The following is a 15,102-nucleotide window of genomic DNA, read 5'->3' as shown; positions in this document are numbered from 1 at the left end:
ATGATGTCTCATATTCTGCTTCAGGCAGAAATCTTTTCTCTTCAAATTATATTGTACCAAAGGAAGCTCTTAGTTTGGTGCTCCAGGGTAGACACAAGCTACAGAACATACAAACACACATGAGATCCGAGAATGGAACCTTGCTCAAATGGCACAAATGCAGCCCTTGGAATTTCTTACTTTTTTGCCTTACTTTTATTTCCAACTACAAATTAAATAGTAAAAAATAAAAATAAAGCAAAGCATATACAGTGAAAATATAAGACAGTACACTTGTAGATCATCAGAACAGTGTAAATTAGAAATTGAAGGTGTACATTAATGAGACTCTGTATTACTGGATTGTTAAAGCACCTCAGATAATATTGATTTGACTTTGGAACATTTAGAATTTTCTTTGAATTATTTTCAAGCAGGAAACAAAAAAAAAGATAGTGAAAGCCCTTTCATAACTTCTTCAGTCCTTTTGATATTCCTAAGATGCTCACTATATTTGCTATTATATATGCAGTTTTTCTAGCATCAGTATACCCTGCTGTGACGTAATGTTATTTATTTTATTTTTGATAATTCGTTTAAAGGCTACAATGTCTGAAATTTGAAAATATAAAATACAATTGAAGCTGTGAATCTGATTTCTAATAACAGAAAAAATAGGAATATATTATACCTTAAAAAATGTTGTCTGAATACAAAAACATAATTAAACAATTACATTTGACTTAACAGTTTTTCAGTATATTTTTATATGGAGGTGCCAAAACTGAGAGCATTATATGAATTTAAGTGCAAAAACACAAAACCCTTGTGATATCAGGAACAATATGAGACGTGGTATTTTACTTTACATTTTAGGAATGGTGTCAATATATTTGTGGCTTCATTTATTTTTGAACTTAGGTGTTTGGGCAGTGATACATTTGCAATGCTCTATATATTAGCTCCTGAACGATATGCTTTTTATATTCTCTAACTGCATTTTTTTATTCCACTAATTGATAGGCATTTCGTTCAGGAGAGCCTAAGTTAAATATTCTTCTATGGGGTACCTGCAAGGATTGACAGATTGGCACTGCCTTTCAGAGGGTTTGGCATGCTGTTTCCAAAACTAACGCAATCCCCTGCACAATCAATAATAATAATACAAATAAGCAGGTCTAGTACAATTAATTTTCTGTGTGGACTGTGGTTTCCCACCCCCTACTCCTTTCCTTTTACAGGTAAATGGTTGAAGATAGAAGACTTATTATGGATTTTACATCCAGCCCATGAGGATTTTGACTGATTCCATTGAGCAGGCTCAGGTCAGCTAAGTCCTTCCCTTCAAAGCATCATGGGTGTCTCTCTGAGCATCATTGCAAGCTTGTCCTGGCAGTAAGCCAGGCTTCAAAAGCCTTTCACTACAGTCACTGACTCACTAATGGGCAACTGCAGGCTTTCTGATTTTCTTTTCGTTTCATGTGTTCATTTGACATAAATTTAATTAAACCAAATCTGGTGTTAAAGCAAGATGAGATAAAAGTGATATGTTTCAAATTAAAGAACTGTGAAAGATACAGGAAATAGAACCATGCTTTTTTTTTAAAAAAATAATCTGTTTCTATAAAATATTGTCCATTTTATAAGCTCACTATTTAAAGTCGGCCAAAAAAAAAAAAAAAAGGAAAGAGAGATATCGGTATGCATTATTAAGAATAATGTGTATCCAGGGTTAGATGAAGGTCTTGGCCCCATAGTCTCTGTAGTCAAACCTTTCATAGAAATTCTTATTTTTTTTCTCTCATTCGCACACTTCAGGTAGTCACCTCTTCACAGGGTAGACGCCAGCCCTGCTCTTGTGCTGCTACATAGCTATAGTTGCTAGCCAGCTCAAAAGCATACAACAGCAGAAACATGAAAAGATCATATATTAAATATAAAATATCATCATTTTTCAAAGGCCTCTTGGTTTTTACTTAAGGCTAAAGATTGTGAGAGTGGAAAAGATCATGTTGCTTTAAAAGCTCCATTTAATTGCTTTGAATGTTGCTTTAGGAAACATCCAAGTTTCTCTTTCTTTTAAAAATCTCCTTTTTTTTTTTTTTTTTTGCCCATTAAAAGAAATCTCAGACAAGACACACACTACATGAACTAAAAGCAGTTTTGCAATCTTCCTCAGGAATGCTCAGACTGATATGCCTTCCTGGAGCTGAAAAGCTGCAACTTCCTAGGACCACACTGTCCATCGCTGCATGTAAAACGATTACTCAGAAAACACACCAGCTAGCAAGTGATTGCAGTGTCCTGTGGATAAGAATCTGAAAACACCGAAAGAACAGGGCTGGCGAGTTGTGCGGTTGGTTGAAGGGAGCTTTCCTTGGATCATGAAACAGTGTGTGGCATGTGGGCTCTCAGCCTTTTTTGCATTCTAACTTTTGATGGCCAGCTTCTTTCATTACAAGCAGAGCTCGGGGTCCCTTTCTTACTCCCCTGACTTGATTGGTTTCTGCGGATCTACTGTGGTTCAGACTTTAAGGGGTTTGAATCATCAAATCCTCTTTTACTTAAAAGGAACAAAAGTAAATGGCCAAGAAGATTAAATGACTTGTCCAGGGTCACACAACTGGTTATTAGCACTGCTGAGACAAAAAACAATTTCTCTTGACCCCTGTTCTGAGTTGTGTTTTAGTCATTCTTTAGTGCTTGGGCTGAGTGCTTTGGCACAGCTGACCATTTGCATTCTTTAAAACAAGCTCATCTTTGTATTTCTGGGTGCTTGTCTTTCTTCTGATCAAAGAGAAAATATTTCTAAAGGTATAGATTGAATTAAATCTGTTTAAAATTCTCAAGAGCCTCATCTCCTGTTCTTTCTTTAGTGAGTACTTATTAATTATCACACAGTCCTTCGGTTTTGAGAATTGCTATGGGACTACTTTGAGACTATGACTTGTGAGGCAAAGACATTACCCATGAAGGCCATTGGAGTCTCTAATTTAATCACAGAACAAGCCTACATTCTTCCAGCCTCTGAGGAGAGTGGTAGCCCTCAGTATAATGGACATTTATTTGTTCCTTAAAAATTTTTACATTAAATTTTACTCTGAATACAATTATTCTTGAAATGCAAAGGACAGAGGTTCCCCTTTAGACATAAAGCCTTTAAAATTCTTTCCAGGCATGATACTAAGTATACTTACAGAGTTATTATATACTTGTTTATTGATCAAATGAGCAACCAATTGATCGATTCATCTATACATTCCTAATATAGACCAAAGTGTTTGATAAGGAAACTATTAACAGTGCTTAATGAAAACTTTATGGAGGTTCATATTGATGGCTTATTTTATTAACATGATTTTATCAGTGTTCTTTTATCTACTCAGAGTAGGTTTTTTTTTCCTTTTTTGATACAAATAACCATCACAGGATTACTTTGTTATTTCATCATATTTTAGAACAGGATGCTAAATAAGCTACTGAGTATTTGGCAACCCCTCCACATAACAGAGATACCATATTTATTTTCTTATGGTATCTAATGCAGTTGAGTAACTTTACAATATTAAATTTTACATATTATTCAAATCTTTATAGGGTTGAAATTTTAGAATTCTATAAGTGTTCTCTTTTAGCAAAGTCTGAATTGCTTATGAAAGACCTCAGAGGTAGGAATTCTAGAAGACACTAGGAGATTTAGCTATGCTAAGTAATTCAATTGGTTGTTCAGAATATAATTTATAATGTTTACAGTCTTGTCACTCTGAACAGTTGATAATTAAACAAATTTGCCAATGACATAATCCTATATTTATAAGACCCAAAAAAAACTCTACCAGAAAAATTCTAGGACTCATAAACAAATTCAGCAAAATAGCAGCATATAAAATTAGCACTAATAAATTAATTGTTTCCTATATACCAATGATGAATCAGCCAAAAGAGAAAGTTGGACAACTATATTATTCATAATAGCCTTCCTCCCCGCTCCCCACCAAACAACAACAACTGACAATCAATATAACAAAAGAAGTTGAAGACCTCTACAATAAAAACTACAGAAGATGAAAGAAAGAAATTGAAGAAGACATTAGATGATGGAAAGATCTCCCATATCTTGGATAGGAAGAATTAATATTGTCCAAATGGCCATCCTACCAAAAGTACTATGCACATTTAATGCAATTCTCATTACAATGCCAATGATGTTCTTTATAGAAGTAGAAAAAGCAATCATGAAATTCATTCAGAAAATTAAGCGGCCCAGGATAGCCAAAACAATCCTTAGGGAGAAAAGGGAAGCTGGAGGCATCACCATACCAGACCTTATACGACAGAGCTATATTAACAAAAAAAAAGCATGGCACTGGCACCAAAACAGGCATGAAGACCAATGAAACAGAATAGAAGGCATAGAGACAAACCCACATAAATATAGTTATCTCATACCAGACAAAGGCACCATAAACATACATTAGAGAAAAGATAGCCTCTTCAATAATTGGTGCTGGGAAAACTGGAAATCCATATGTAGCAGAATGAATTTGAACCCTTATCTCTCACCCTGAACAAAACTCAACTCAAAGTAGATCAAAGACGTAGCTATTATACAAGAAACCCTGCATCAGCTAAAAGAAAAAATATGCCCAACTCTCTGTCATGCTGGCTTAGGAAATAACTTCCTTAACAAGACTCCTGAAGCATAAGAAGTAAAACTATTCTGGGAAGAATTATAGAGATGTTTCAGAAAACAAGGAGTGGAACCATCATCTGATCCAGTTATTGCACACCTTGCTATATATCCAAAAGTTTTAAAGTCATCATACTACAATGATGCAGCCACCTCAATATTTTTAGCAGCACCATTTACTATAGTTAAACTATGGAGCCAAACTAGGTGTCCTTCAATAGTTGAAAGGATAAAGAAGATCAAGATAAAGGATAAATGTAGTGTATATGCACAATGGAGTATTACTCAGCCATAAAAAAGAATGGCTTTATGACTTTTGCTGGTAAATGGATATGGAGACTCATGCTAAGTGAAATAAGAGAATCCCCCAAAACCAAAAGTTGAGTGTCTTCTTTAATATGTGGAAGATAACCCACACTATGGGGTTAAGAGAAAAGAAAGTCAGTGGTTTAGTCAAAGGGAAATAAAGGGAAGGTAGGAAGGATAGAAAAAGGAAAGACAGTGGATGAGTCTGACTTAATTTCTTATGTATATATATAAATACACCACAGTGAATCCCCACATCATGTACAACCACAAGACTGGGATCCTAATTAGAATAAGATGTACTCCATGTTACCAAAAAAAAAAAATCAAAATTTACTCTACTGTCATGTATAGCTAGAAAGAACAAATAATTTAAAAAACCAATTTAAAAAGCAAAAATAAATTTAAAATAAGTTTACTGTAATTTGCATTAAAAGGTATAATGTTCATATGATAATATGATAATGCAATTGTTCTCAAAAAGTATATTGTTTAGTCAGCTTTTTCATTGTGATTTCACTGTGATTAAAAGACTCAAACAGAACAATTGTAGAGAAGGAAAAGTTTATTTGGGGGATCACAGTTTTAGAGGTCTCAATCCATAGACATCAGGCTCCATTCCTCAGGGGTTGAGGTAAGGCAGGATATGATGATGGAAGAGTTTGTCAGAGGAAAGCAGCTCACATGATGATAGGAGAGCAGAAAGAGAAAGAGACTCAGCTCACCAGATGCAAAATATATATTCCAAAGACAAGCCCTAATGAGCAACCTCCTAGCCACACCCAACCCACCTTCAGTTACCACTGTTAATTCCATCAGGTGATTAATTCACTGATTGGGTTAAGGCTCTATAACTCAATCATTTCTTCTCCCAACTTTCTTGCATTTTCTCACATGTGGGATTTGGAAGGATACCTAATATCCAAACCATAATATTTATCATTCTTTTTTTTTTGAGAGTCGTTTTTATTGTTTCCTTTTAATTATACAGGAAAATAGAATTTATTTTGACATAATTATAAAAGAATGGAACGTACTCTGTTCTAATTCAATTCTTAGTATTTCCCCATCCCCTTCCTTCCTCCCACTCCCTATTCCCTTCTCTCTACTATATTGATCTTTCTGTTACTTATTTATGCATATTTTTTAATAAATTAGTGTCTTGTGGATGTTATATATATGTTTAAAATGTGTTGTAAGTATGTCTGTTTTTAACCTGGGATACTAATCCAAAATGAGGCTTAGACATAGATTCTAAAAATCCCAAATACAAGTTTTATTACCAAATCCATAGAGAATTACATATTTCCTTCCTAACATTTGTGCTTCTAGATACAATGGCTCTTTCTTTTTTTTTTTTTTTTGGCTATTTGATGTGTTACTAAATAAAAGCAATATTTTTAAGTAAAACATTAAAATAAAATAAAATTACACACACAATTACTGATCAATTATTTTATTAATCAATCATTTTTATTGATTTTGTTCCAAAGATCCAACATGTGTGCATTATACACATGATAAGTTACTTTATTATCATCTGTATTCATTAAAAAATGAGAATGAGGCCAATGGGTAGAGTTCATTGTTTCTCTTTAATACAAGGATACACTTTGGAGTATTACAGTTGATGCATTAATTAATTAAATAGAAATTATTCTTATTCTACTAATGGTAGTAATTTCTCCCTGTGCCTCTCTATACTTGTCCGTAAAATGAAAATAACATATATTATTTGTAACTTATTAGCATACTTGTTATGGTAATAGTAGTGGTTATAACTGATAAACACCAAATACTCAATGGATTAATAAAATAAAATTCACTTCTTGTCAAAAAAAATCTTTATTAGTATGTTGCAAGACTGTGAAACCAAACCTCTATGTTTAAAAATGAAGTATTTTTTAAATATTGTGCAATATTTTTTTGTGTTTAAACATTAGATATCTGTTTCCAAAATAAATGTGCACAATATAATCACTTGGATGTTTCTTCAAATATTTAATAAATGGTAATTTAATTTTAATCTTTAAATCTTAGATATTTATTAATAAAAATAAAAATCTAAGAAAAGAAGGTAAAGTGTAACATTTGGTTTAATATCTTAGCAACCATTATTAGGAAACTAGTGCATTAAAAATATTGAGAAGTATAGGCTGATTTTGGTAGAATCTATTCCTTTCTTGTTAAAGTTTAGATAGTATCTAAAGATTAGTGCCTGACATCCTAAACTTTCTCAGAGTGAGATTATGGTGAAAATTGTCCAATAGCAAACAAAGAAAAAATGCTATAGTAGTTGGTGTTTGGTTGTACGAATGATGGTCTTTACAAGCCTTTATTTATTTATTTAGAGAGAGAGAGATAGGAGAGAGAGAATGAATTTTAATATTTATTTTTTAGTTTTCGGCAGACACAGCATCTTTGTTTGTATGTGGTGCTGAGGATCGAACCTGGGCCACACGCATGCCAGGCAAGCATGCTACCGCTTGAGCCACATCCCCAGCCCCTTTACAAGCCTTTAAATCCCCCACTTCTGTATGTTCTTTGGCCTCATTTGGGTAAAGTCAGCTTTCATATAGAATTTCTTCTGGGACACATTGTCAAGACCTTTTTCTGACCAATCCCCCAACCCCAGGTTTCCCCTCTCCTCCTATTCAGTTCCCATTTTTTCATTTTTATTTATTAAATGTTTAAATAAATATATTTTTAAACTGATTCATAAAAACATAAAGATTGCACATATTGATGAGTTGCCATAGAATGCTTTGATATTGCATACATGGAGCCACAGTAAGAAAGAGAGGAGTTCATTCCAACCATGTTATTGATGTTGTTGTTATTTTTATTATTTTGTACCAGGGATTGAACCCAGGTGGGTTTAAGCATCTAGCTATATCGCCAGCCCTTTCTGTTTTTATTTTGAAACAGGGTGTCGCTAAGCTTCCTAGGGCCTTGCTAAATTGCTGAGCTGGCTTTGAACTTGGTATCCTATTCCCTCAGCCTATCAACTACTGGGGTATAAGTATGCACCACTGTACCTGGCCCAGCCACATTATTGACAAAATATACTTCATTTGGTTGAATATTCTTCCTTCTGGGTGACAAATAGCTTTTGGCAAGGAATAATTATTACACAAAATGTTTCTGATCTGTCTTATATAAAAAAGAAACTCTGGGCAGAAATATGAAAATAATGGTAGGGCCTAGCAACTACAAAGAGTAGTCAATCTCTTGATAAAGGGCCTAACAGTGAATATTTCAGGTTTTTTAGGCCATAGAGTCTTGATTACAGCTCTGTATTTGTAGGACTGATGTCATCTTTAATAAAAGTTTGATATTTTGTTTACTATTGCTCTTTTGAATTAATTTTGACTTTTTAAAAATGTTGATTTAAATTATTATTAATCACTGTAATGGCATTAATATTCATATTACACCATTTATCTTTTCTTATGAGTTTTTGACACATCCTTAAATTCTGTGCCCTCGCTTCAGCCCTGTGCAGCACAAAAACAGCTAAGAAACGGTGTGACTATTTTCCAACACATTTTATTTGAATTTCATATAACTTTCATGTGACTTGAAATATTATTATTCTTTTTGTTTTCAACCATTTAAAATGATAGAATCCATCATCAGCTTGTTATTTGAATTTAGATCTTAGGCAATAGTTTGTTCATCCCTCTTGTGGAAACAGTTCCATGTTGCTTTGTCAGAGACACTAGAGAAAGTCACAGGGATATTTAAAAGGTTATGAAATAATAATAGTTTTCCTAGGAGAATGAAATTATATGCGATTTTTTCAAAATGAGTTTATGTTGATTTCAAAATTAAAACTATTTAAAATATTAATCAATGACTTATATTATAACTTAAGTCATTTTCTCTGTTGTTTGTATCAGGATCTCAGAAATGTGTGAGTTCATTTTCCATTGACTTTCAGTAAGTACTTATTCTTAACACAGAGTTTCAACCTACCCACTTCTCAACACTTAGGCCAAGTAGTTCATGATTCATGGACAAGGAAGAGCACTGGACAGGCAATGTCACTATTAATTCACTGTCATTAAATACTAATTTATAAACAAGGCTGTATTATATACATAGTGAAGAGATCCAGCAAATTTGGGGATTTTAAAAAAGTAAGTATAAGCATGTCTCAAACATGTACTACCCTTCTCCCAAACAGAATATATTAAAGAAAATTTCAAGGTGTAATGAGAAAACAAATAAACAAAAATCAGATTTAGGTGGGTGATAGGAAGAATCTGTGTCTGTATTCCAAATCTGTTATTGAATTGGTGATCCATAATGAGTATTTCTTTCTTTTATTTTTTATTAGATTCTGGGAAGGGAAGAGGATATGCTCATTATTACTTAAGTACAGTGGGAGAGAGAGATTTGTGAAATTGTGAGTCAAGTTTGAAACACAGTCATCTATAAAAAAATGTCAGAAAAAGTGGTTAAGACCTCTAGTGTTAAAAGTTGTATGAGACAATCCAATAGTTGTGGGACTGACTGCTTAATTAACCACACTATCTCCAATAACTTTTTCTAGCCAAAAATTTTATTTCCTATTGTAAACTGCTTACTTCCCATCATAAGTTTGCTTCACAAATTGTGAGTTTAGCTTTATAAGTGCATATAAAGTTATGCGCATGCGGCTTAAGTGGTACTGTAAATAAATAAAACATAAAAGATACTGCCTCTCTGGCTGCAGAGGTAAACTATGGCTAGATTTCAGCCCATTTGGCACAAGGATAATGCTTTGGAGCAATTTGAGTCTGAAACAGCTTCAGCAATACCATTTAAGCTTGAGGTATATTGGCAGAGCTAGGATATGACTAAACTAAATTTGGCTTAAGGCACCTATTACTCATACCCACTTTCTACTGCATTCACACTTCAATTAACAAACTGTATATGATACACACACACATATATTTATAGTTTATATTTTTCCTGTGCTGGCAATGAAACTTTTTAAATTACCTTCTGTAAGCTGTGAGAATCTTCTATTTGAATCTATTTGATAGGCTTAGTTTAGCTTCAGAAGTGGTGGGGTGCATGGGTTTTTCCTGTTCGTCCTGAGGAAGAGTTACATTTGTGCACCATAACTTACCTCTATCTCATTACCACTTCCCACTTCTCCTGCTAAGTGGGATATGATCACCATCCGCATCCTTTTCATTATAACCAACACTTACTCAGAACAAGGCTCTGTGCCAAGCGTTTTGTATGCACTACTATTATTTCCAATAGAAAGAGGCACACTGAGACTTCAATATTAGGACACTCCACTAAGGTTGCAAGGTCCGTATCATCTTTTTAAAATTTATGTCTATTATCTCTGTTGAGTAAATTTTTGTGTATGATTCAAAGTTTAGATACATGTTCAACTTTTGTAATTATTTGTTTTGCTTTGATTTTTTTGTTGTGTTTTTTTGTAGTGCTGAGGATATAACTCAGAGCTTCATGCAAAAGACTGTCTTTTCCCCATTGGATTATAATATTTTTGTCAAAAAAGTGCTCATATCTTTAATTATAATCTGGCTCTCTATTCTTATGATTTTATTGCTGTCTACATTATTTGAGTGTGTATGTATGTGTGTGCATACAGAAATAATAAAAAGAATATTCAGATACTGTTATTCTAATCTACAGTGAAATAATTCCAAAATATGTTTTGAAGAATAAATTGGCCCCAAAAGTGGGTCTTTTAAATATAAATGATATTGGTGAAGAGGTTACATCATTAAGATATTATCATTACAAGTGTCACACAAGCATCAGAATAGACAGATTGATATTACAGAACAAAAACTACAAAAGCAGGAGAAAGTTTATTTGTTTGTGTCTGTGTGAAAAATGTATACATCCATGGGCACATGTGCGGGAGAGTATATAGTCCATTATAAAATAACTGTTCAAATAATTCTGCAAAAGACAATTTCTTCCAAAATGGTTTTGGAAAATTCATGATTATAAAGGGAATATGTTTAACTAGATAATTTATTACTATGTAAAAGAAAAATTCCATTCTAATTAAAGACAAAACACAAAGAACAATTGCTAATTGTTGGAATTAGAATATAATAGTGGAAAGTTGATGAAGATATTTTTTAACATAGTTTCATCAACTTTCCAGTATTATCTTCCAAAGCTTAAGCACTAAAATCCAAATCCTTCCCAACATCATCTAATTTAACCTCAATAGATTGACATAAATATGGAAACTGAAAGGCAGTCACACAATGACCTAATAATTCTTATCTGAGACTCTCTGAATCTAACAGATTTTATTTCATAAAATTATAAAGACAAAACTTAATTATAATCATTTCTCATGCTGGTGAAATGTCTGCTCTATTTTTAAGACTAAAAATTCACATTCTAACTTATAAAGAGTAAATATGAAGACAACTACAACAAAGAAACTATATGTAAATAATAAATATTTAGGGATATCATCAAAGAAGAAATTGCCACAAGTACATGTCAAGCAATGTCTGCATCTCTAATAATTACAAGTGTAAAAAATTACATTTTCTGCCATTGGCAAATATTGAAAATATTCAGTGTAATCAATATCATTAGTGATATTTAGTGATTAAATCTAAGCAAGCTAGGAAGTCACACTCATTCTTACAATTCACATAATCTCTCTTAAGGACAGTTTGACAAGATGTATCAAAAAACTAAAGTGTGCATTTTTTTTGACTCCCAAATTCCACTTCAAGAATACTCTCCTAAAGTAATAATGAGAAAATAATGGTCATGTTATATTTGGAATTATAATTGTCTCTATTATGCTCAAAGCATCTATGGTGATTATCATGTGACGGAGTCCTGTGCTAGTGGAACCATAAGGGTATAAAGTGAGAGGCTGAGCAATCCTTTGTGTGCAATAGTAGAAAGAGCAGCATATTTATAACAAAGGGCTATCACAAAAATCTAAATAGCTTTGGAAATCAACAAGAGGTTATCATTTAACTTTAATATTAATGACAGGAAAATTTTTGTTTCCAGGTATCCAAATAGCAGTGGGTCTTAAATGCAAAAATGCCTGTATTTATTAAATAAATAAAAATATTTAGAACGAATCCTAAAAATCTATATTTTTCTTCTCTTTAAAAATAACAATGGCTTAAACTTTCTTATGCCAAATACTATTTTCAGTGCTTAGCATTCCTTAACTGGCTCAATATTAATAACAGCCCTATGGCCAGCAGTCAAAGACCAATAGAAACATACCTGATATTGAGAAAAATAGAGTTGATTGACTTATAATGAAGAAAACTGTACAGCCTATGAAATCTTGAGACCTCCTAGAGAGTGTTAGAAGGGACTTGTAGATTGTTGTTTTGTTGAGTGATTTTAGTAAGAATTCAATGAACAAAAAGGTTTGCTATTGATTGAGTATGAGGAAGCAGAAGAAAATCTATGATTTGACATATTCCTGTTTATGTAGAATATGGTAAGAATGAAGTGAACGTATCCCTAGCATGAGATACGTAGAAGGAACAGCCATTTCTGAAGTTAGTTGGAAGAAAGGGATCTGGTAAATACAGTGGATTGCGTAATGCCAACATTTTTGTCTCTGCTGACGTGTGATTATGGTTGATTTTCTCTCTCTTCATCTTACTCACTGAGTGACTGACTGAAGGGGTAATCATTGGTGTCGGCTTGTTCAGCAGAACACCCAGTCCTAGTGACAACATGAGCTAGGTCCTGAGCCAGATGAGATACACTTTACTCCTCTTTCTCACTACTGATTTGTTCCCACTTTTTAGATAAAAGAAAAAAAAAACACAAAGCAGTTAGGTGACTACTTATGGACATAGTAACTGGTAGAAGCAGGGTTCTGGGACTTCTGGTTCTAGAGCCCATGTGAATTCCTAAGTTAGGAATAAGTTTCTGTATGCCACATTATGAAATATATATATATTTGACCATTGCCCAATTTCCTGGCACATAATTACTGATATCCTTGGAATCGTTACAAGAATGCCTGCTTTTGTGTGTGTGTGTTAATGAGTTGACAGATGGCTGGCAGCCCAAAGTAGCTTCAGGATAAGGGCTGGTCACCTGAAAGACCAAGGCAGGATTGGAAGGTTGGGTCTTTCAACCCCATCCCCCAACCTCCAGGGAGAGAGAGTGGGTGAAGGCTAAATTAATCACCACTGGCCAAATATTTAGTCAGCCATGCTTATGTACTGAAGTCTCCATACAAACCATAAGGTCAGGGTTATGAGAGCTTCCCGAGAGCTGAACATTGGGAAGATAATATAGAGTGGCTCCTATAAAGTATGCAAAAGCTATGCCCCTTCCCTCATAATTTGCCCTTTGTTTCATCTACATCCTTTATGATACCCTTCATAGTAAACTAGTAAGTATGTTTTCCTGAATTCTGTGATCCACCTAGCAAATAATTAGAACTTGATGAAAGGGTTTGTGAGATCTCCAATTTATAGCTGGGTCATGAGCGGGGTTTCTATAGACTCAGTCTGAGGTGCAGTTAAATTCAATCACGTCTATTTCATCAATGCTCATCACACTTTAGATAGACATTCTAATTCTAAGTCTTAACTGAGTATGTCCGAAGGTCCCAGCCCTCACTGGTGATGTGTCTTAAGTCAGAGTCCTTGAAATTTGATCTGCACCAGAGGAGTCTGGTGCAGGGGGAAAGATAGCAACAGAGGTCTCGCTCACTCTCTCTTCCTGGGTTCTGTTAGTCCCACTGGCCCACAGAAGTCTGGGTTTTTAAGTCCTAGTTTAGTTGTGCTTGTGCTCCAGGTGTAGAGTCTTACATCACTAACAGAAGTTTCATTTCTGCAGTTCACATTACCTCATCATTGGCTTATAATCATTCACTATTCAATCAAAACACATTCACTAATTAATATAGTCAATAATTCTATAATATTTCTGGTAGTCATACCAAGCCTGTAAGCCAGAAGCACAGAAAGACAACCCTGGAATTGTGATGGACATCTGCTGTGGAGTGGAGAGCCTCGGGGACACATTTCCCAGGCTCTTCTCTGCTTCTAGAGCTTTCTTGCTTGGTGTATGGGAGTAAAACCCACACCTATTTCATGTCATAAGGATTTTGTGACACTCTTCTGGGAAAAACTGAGTTTGAAGTTGGAGTTTGTTTCTTTTCTCTGTATAATCACATATAACATTTAGATTTTTTTCTTTTAATTGTTATGAAGGAAAAGTAGACTTTTTTCCTATTGAACATTTACCTCCAGAAAATGAAAAAAAATATTGCTAGTTTTTAAAATCTATCTGGTTATATATGAAGGCACAGCAAATTCCTTTGGCTCTTTGTTATTTTGCATTTGCTGACAATATTTGATAGACCTCAATTCATTTTTTTTTTATCCCTGAGGCATCTTGACTCTGTATTTTTCAAGAATTGAAAGCCACTGATTAAAAAATTTCAGATTTTAGACTCATGTACATTATGGGACATAGAAGTTGTCTGTATAGATGCTTAGTCTTATAAAACTGTTCTAAATCAACATCTCAACAGAAGACATCCAATCAAAAAAACAGTATGATTGTAGTGAACCCAAGTCTTTTATTCTAATTATACACTGGTCCTTATCTTAGAAGATGATATTATTCTATGTCCTACTTAAAGACAAGGGAATGGAGAGCATTGAAAAACTGGTTGTAATACATGTTACTTGTGTAGGAGTTTACTGAGGATTCAAGTAAGCATGGAAACTATCAATAATGGAGAGAAGCTCAGGAAGAACAGCACAGAGAAAATTAGTCTGTGTTTGGCCCTCACCTCTCAATAAAAGCCTCCGTATTTCCTACTTCTCTTCACTAGGGAATCTTGATCCTTTCCTTTGACCCTCTATCAATCACAGTTAAATTTATTCAATGATTGCTCTATGAGAAGCATAGAACCAATTATTTTATAATAGTCATTATTTTCTAATTCATGGTGGTTAATTTTGTGTCATCTTAGCCAGGTCATAGTGCCCAGGTATTTGGTTAAACACCAATCCGAATGTCACTGTGAAGATGTCTCTTAGATGAGAATAACAGTAAGCTTTGAGTAAAGCAGAGTCCCCTCCATAGTGTGAGTGAGCCTCTGCCTATCAGTTGAA

This window comes from Ictidomys tridecemlineatus, chromosome 4 (assembly GCF_052094955.1).
Source record: "Ictidomys tridecemlineatus isolate mIctTri1 chromosome 4, mIctTri1.hap1, whole genome shotgun sequence".
Lineage (NCBI taxonomy): Eukaryota > Metazoa > Chordata > Mammalia > Rodentia > Sciuridae > Ictidomys > Ictidomys tridecemlineatus.
The sequence above is the reverse complement of the archived record's forward strand: the minus strand, read 5'-3'. Positions refer to the sequence as shown.